Source organism: Egretta garzetta, unplaced genomic scaffold, assembly GCF_000687185.1.
Source record: "Egretta garzetta isolate BGI_Z169 unplaced genomic scaffold, ASM68718v1 scaffold149, whole genome shotgun sequence".
NCBI classification, from domain to species: domain Eukaryota; kingdom Metazoa; phylum Chordata; class Aves; order Pelecaniformes; family Ardeidae; genus Egretta; species Egretta garzetta.
In genome coordinates this window covers 2,576,897-2,582,036 of record NW_009269998.1, presented here as the reverse complement: position 1 = coordinate 2,582,036, position 5,140 = coordinate 2,576,897, and the positions used below count along the sequence as shown (strand labels likewise).

The following is a 5,140-nucleotide window of genomic DNA, read 5'->3' as shown; positions in this document are numbered from 1 at the left end:
CCTCTCTTTCAGATCGGCTGTACTTCGCTACTTTGCGAAACAAACCCAAAGGTACCGTGAACACCCACTACTTCTGTACCGACGAGGAGCTGGTCTACGAAAAGTAAGTGGTGTGGTCTCGTCGTGTCTTGCATACCGAAAGCGATCGCCCGGGACTCGCCCCGCACACCCCGGGTTTTTTGCCCCGTTTGCTCAAAGCACAAGGGTAAAGTTGGCCTGAATATATTTATACATTAGCTGAAACTAGTTGAACGAGACTGCAGCGAGACTGCTATTTCAAAAACGCACGAAAATGGCTACACGACCAGTTAAATGGCTTAAAGTGTGGTTGAGCTAGAGGAAGGATATCTGAGCTCTTGTAAGATTTGTTTTTAAGGTGGAGAAGATCACGTAAGGCTAATTACATCTTATTAAATGGTGTCTTAAATAGGAGACTGCTCTTTGGTATGAATAGCTGAAACAACAGTTTGTTTTATATGTATTTTCCGGTATAGAGGGTATGAAGTGAGCGCCTTCTGTACAGAATCATGAGAATGCAAAGCTTAAATGTGCTTTTGAAGGACATCTGCAACTTTTTTTTTACAAGTCTGCGGAAGGTTTTGAGATTAGCACTTCCTGATGGCTTTTGTAGCTTTAGAACAGCAGAAAAAACACTTTCTGTGAAGTAAAAGCTTTGTGTGTTTGGAAGACATTGACACTACATTAGCAGGTCAACAGTAAAATTGTAGCGTGAATACTGCTAAAGGACATAAAATACACTTAACAAAAAGTAATGGCTCTCTGCTGTGGTTAAAAAATAGTTGCTCTGCACCGTGCTCCAGATGAACTGGTTCATGTGTGATGCTCTGTCTAGCCACTTGACAAGGGGGTTGCTGCAGCACAAATGAAACGAAAAATGTGATCTTACTTTAAATACGACTTTCTTTCTATATGAGTTTAAGAACTTGGAGGCTCAACCATTCTTCCTTCCCTTCTCCGGTGACTTAAATACCGCTTCTCCTTGGTTTCTAGCTTACTTTCTGCACACAGCTTGCAGTGCTAGGGTTTCTTTTCTACACACGTTTTTAAGTCTTCGTTATCTTAAGCTGCATGTCTTCTGCTGGAGTTCCCAATGATTCTGTTCCCGAAGCTGACTCCTGTAATTAACTGCTTGGACTGGGAGTAGGTTCTGTAATGACCATTAACTAATTTAGGTTGGAAGGGACCTCAGGAATACCCTTAGGCAAGGTAGACATAATATTAAAAGCAGAATTCAACTGGAGAAGGTCCTGACCAATTTCTGTTATATGAATATGTTCCACTTCCTCTAATGACAGAAAAACTCAATCTTGTATCTTTTCTAAGACTTGTATGCTATGTTTGACCTGAGGTATTTTGTTTCTAGTTCTCAATGTGCTTCTAGGAAGGGTGAAGGAATTTTATGTAGGATTTGATCTTGGGGGTGGGAAGGGGGAGCGGTTCCGTACTCTGTTAGTTGCAGATGATGGTACTCAGCAAGGACTGTAACTGGGGTGTTTTGTGGGAGGACAGTATCGCACTAAAAAAAGAAAAAAAAAAAAAAAGTACTGAGAAATTTGGGGGGGTGGGGAGGGATGGGGGGAGTAATTTTCTTTACAATGTATAAAGGAAATTCAGTAAGTATACTCCTTAACCCAATTACCCGTTAACCACGTACCAGGGTGTAACTTGATACGAGATATAATTACAAGATAAAGGAAGAAAGCAAAGTCTCCTGTATCTTCTAAGGCACATCTAAAGATTTTGGGTCTCTTAACTCATGGTGTATCTTCTGAATTGATAGTTCCTGATCTATTTGGCCTTTTCTTAAAGGTGTCATCTGGTATTTGGTACCGTAATAGTACTCTCCCTTTTGTGCTCTCAAATTAAAATACTAGAAGATAATAGGAGGTAGAAATTAAGTGACTGTTACCAGGTGGTATGAATGAATTTGTGTAATAACCTTGCTCTTTCACATAACAGTGCTAAACTTTCCCCTGGTACTTTTATTGCAGCACCCATCACACCAGTGTGTGCAATATTTGGTAGTAAAAGCATGCCTGACTTTATTTTTATTTTTCCCTCCCTCTTTTTTCCCCACGCATCCCCAAGGAAGCTTATATTGTCTCAGGGCGGTAAAAGCAGGTGTCAGGAGGGTTACTATTTTACAATTTTTTTTTCAATATCTTTCTAAAATTGGAAAGCTAGAGGCAAAATGAGGAATAGAATGCAAGTTTCCTGGTTCTCGGGGAGGTACTGATTTTACTATCGCTTCCCTCTCCCTTCTGCATATCGTGGGCTTGACACCAGCCTGTTAACGTTTCACGGGCTGCACAGCGAAGCGAGGGGCCTGACGTCAGGGCTTGTCTCTGAGTAGGAGCCGAGTGTAACTTTAATATGCCAGACTGCATCTTCTGCTCATTTTCTCAAAAATGCAGCCTTCTTTTCTGAGAAAGTGATTAATATTTGTCATGCGATAGCAAAATAAACACTTGGAAGCGAGTTTCGAAGTGCAGTAGCTCAGAACAGGGGTTTCCAGAGTCTTCGTTCAAAATGGCCTGATCAGAATTTCATGGCCACTTCTGCTTTTTAATCAAATATGTTGTTCAGGTTGTTACAAGGAGGAGGATAGGAGATGTCTGCTCAAGCGCAAAATCCTCAGCATCTGTGAGGTAGGCAAGTAATTTTGTTTAGATGACTGTTGATTGACCGTTGATTAATTTGGTTTAGATGCTTTGACAAGACACTTCATTGTGCGTGGAAGTAAACTGGCTTTTCTTTGGGCTCTTATTCCGGTTTACTTAAGAGTTATCACTAAAGTTGACGTGTTACAGAAATTTATTTAGCTGACTACTGAGGTGTCGATTTGCTTTCACTGAAGCAATATATGATCTGAAAACCTCATGAACACATAGGTTTGGGGTTGTCTGATTACAGAGAGCATGTTATTGGATCACGTAGTACTTAAAATCTCACTGCCTTGCTTCCCCCTTTTTTTTTTTTTTTCCCCTGCTCTTAAAAGAGACATAAGGAAGTAATGCTGTATGTTAATAATATACCCCATTCATTAAACAAAACAGCTGTAGCGCTAGGTCTAATGGGTTTGGAAGTTCTGGTCTGATGAATGCTGGCTCGCTCTCGCCGCTTGTCACGTGCTTTCTCGCTAAATTGTACACAAAGTGGGGTTACGTAATCTGGAGTGCTTTAGCCTTCAGGTTTCACTCAAAGTTGTCAACTCTTCTAACGAATTCATAACACTGTCTTCGCTTATTTAAACATTCACGCTTTTAAAAATAATAAAAGATAGGCTTAAATGCTTTTAAGAACATCTCAAATGCGAGCTGACTAGGAGCTCGCTACTAGAGCTGTCACTGGTTTAGTTAAATGTGCTGCAATTTAACCTTGAACCTGTTATGCTGGGGGAATGGTATGTAAATTCCTCGCTTGAGGGAACAAGAAACCTGAATGAACTTCTGCAATTCTGAATTCTCTTTTTTGATCTCTTTCTGTAAGATTTTTTGTCAGTCTCTTTCTGAAACGCCCTGAGGTCTCTCCTGAGAAAGTCTGCACTGCTACTTATAAGGAAATGCAGTCTTTCAGGGTAATGCAGTGCAGGTAACTATTACTGCAGGAAAATGGAGTTAATGAGAAATAATCCAGCTTGATGAAGACTGTCATTTGGCAAATAGACAAGCCTTGCCTTGGCAAGACCTCAATTAACGAGTTAGGCACTAGTAAGAAGCTTTTTATTCTCTAAGAATAGCGTCTTTCATGTTTCACCTTTCAGTAAACAGATCTGGGCTGAGAATACTACACTTGACTGGTTAGCTTGGCTTTTGCATATATTTATCAAAGCAACTTTTTATGTCCTTTTTATTGTTGAGTAGTTTTCTCAACCAAAATTAAAATTTAGATAATGAGAAACAGGAATCGCTTACTGATAAATTATAATGGCAGCTTTCATAAATCATGATGTTTTTATTCGGTCATTTGTTCTGACTTTGGATCTCTTGTATAAACAGCTTTTACAGATCTAGACCCTGACATCTTGTGAGCAGCTGTGAAAGTAATTAATATGATATTCTCTGTACATCCTCTGTTTTGCACTAAAACTTTCTTTCAAGCCATGGTATGTTAGGTTACTTGCCCAATTTCACAGCAGTCTTAATGTCAGCTGCTACTTTGAGTTCAAGCAGCAGTGGAATAAGACTCGGAAGCTTAGCTACCACGATATCAGGTAAGTGCTGTTTGGACTGTGACTTGTAGGACTCGTTTCTGTCACTGCATGTGTGTATGAGACGCAGCAGTTTCTCCTTGCTGTGAGAAGAGTAAGGGTTAACTTGTTTGTTTTTACTTTGGCTAAACGCTTTTTTCTGTGGCTATCTAGTAACAAGTATCTAGTACTTGCATAGGAAACCCGAACTTCTCCATCATTCTGTGGCTTATATCATTTGAAAGGAAAAAGAAAACTTAAACTTAGCCGTGTTAAAACAAACAGAGCTGTCTCTTCACACAGAGAACAGGGAGTTCCTTGTTCACATTCAGTAGCATTTGAAGACTTGAACTTGACTATCAGATGACCAAGATAACTTGGTAAGCTAAAGTTCACAAAAAAAAACCCTAGGAAATACAGAGCAGAAAAACTTCATATACTAATACCAGCTTTTGTATGTCTAATTCTTACAGATGAGTATTAAGAGTAGTACTCCTGCTTTTGTTTTCCATCTTAAAATGAGAGTTTTAAAATGCGCTGCAAACAAAATGGGAAGATCTAAGGACTGGGGAGCATCAACTTTTCCTTCAGACACAAACTACTGACATAACTTTATATTTGAAACTGGTGAAGTGCTATCCTTTAACACCTGTGGTGGTCTCTCCAGTCTAACAGTTTCATAAATTTTGTATGTACACATTGCTTTACCATATCTGTCTTCGCTTCTTTGTATGGAAAAGATAAAAGCAGTTGTCAAAAGTGTTGGAGGAATCTCTTTTGCTTGCAGTAAATGGGTACCAGGATAAAACAAGTCTTTTTTTTTTTTCTAGGCTCCAGCTTTGTATTGGATGGGAATGTAGCTTGATATGGGAAACCTCTTATGAGAAACTTGGCCTCTTTTTCTACATAGAGTAGGTTTTTAACGTGACC

The 5,140-nt window shown here is 39.5% G+C and overlaps 1 protein-coding gene across 2 annotated transcripts in view; it reads left to right on the top strand.

The window, feature by feature from the left end:
• Positions 1 to 16: 16 nt before the first annotated feature.
• Positions 17 to 5,140, top strand: part of CDC14A (cell division cycle 14A) — a 63,956-nt gene continuing 58,832 nt past the window's right edge. Inside the window, exon 1 of one of the 2 annotated variants that reach the window (XM_035902853.1) lies at positions 17 to 103. The gene's annotated coding sequence lies outside the window, so the exon portion shown is untranslated. The remainder of the gene's footprint in view (positions 104 to 5,140) is intronic. The other variant, XM_035902852.1, reaches the window with a different exon arrangement.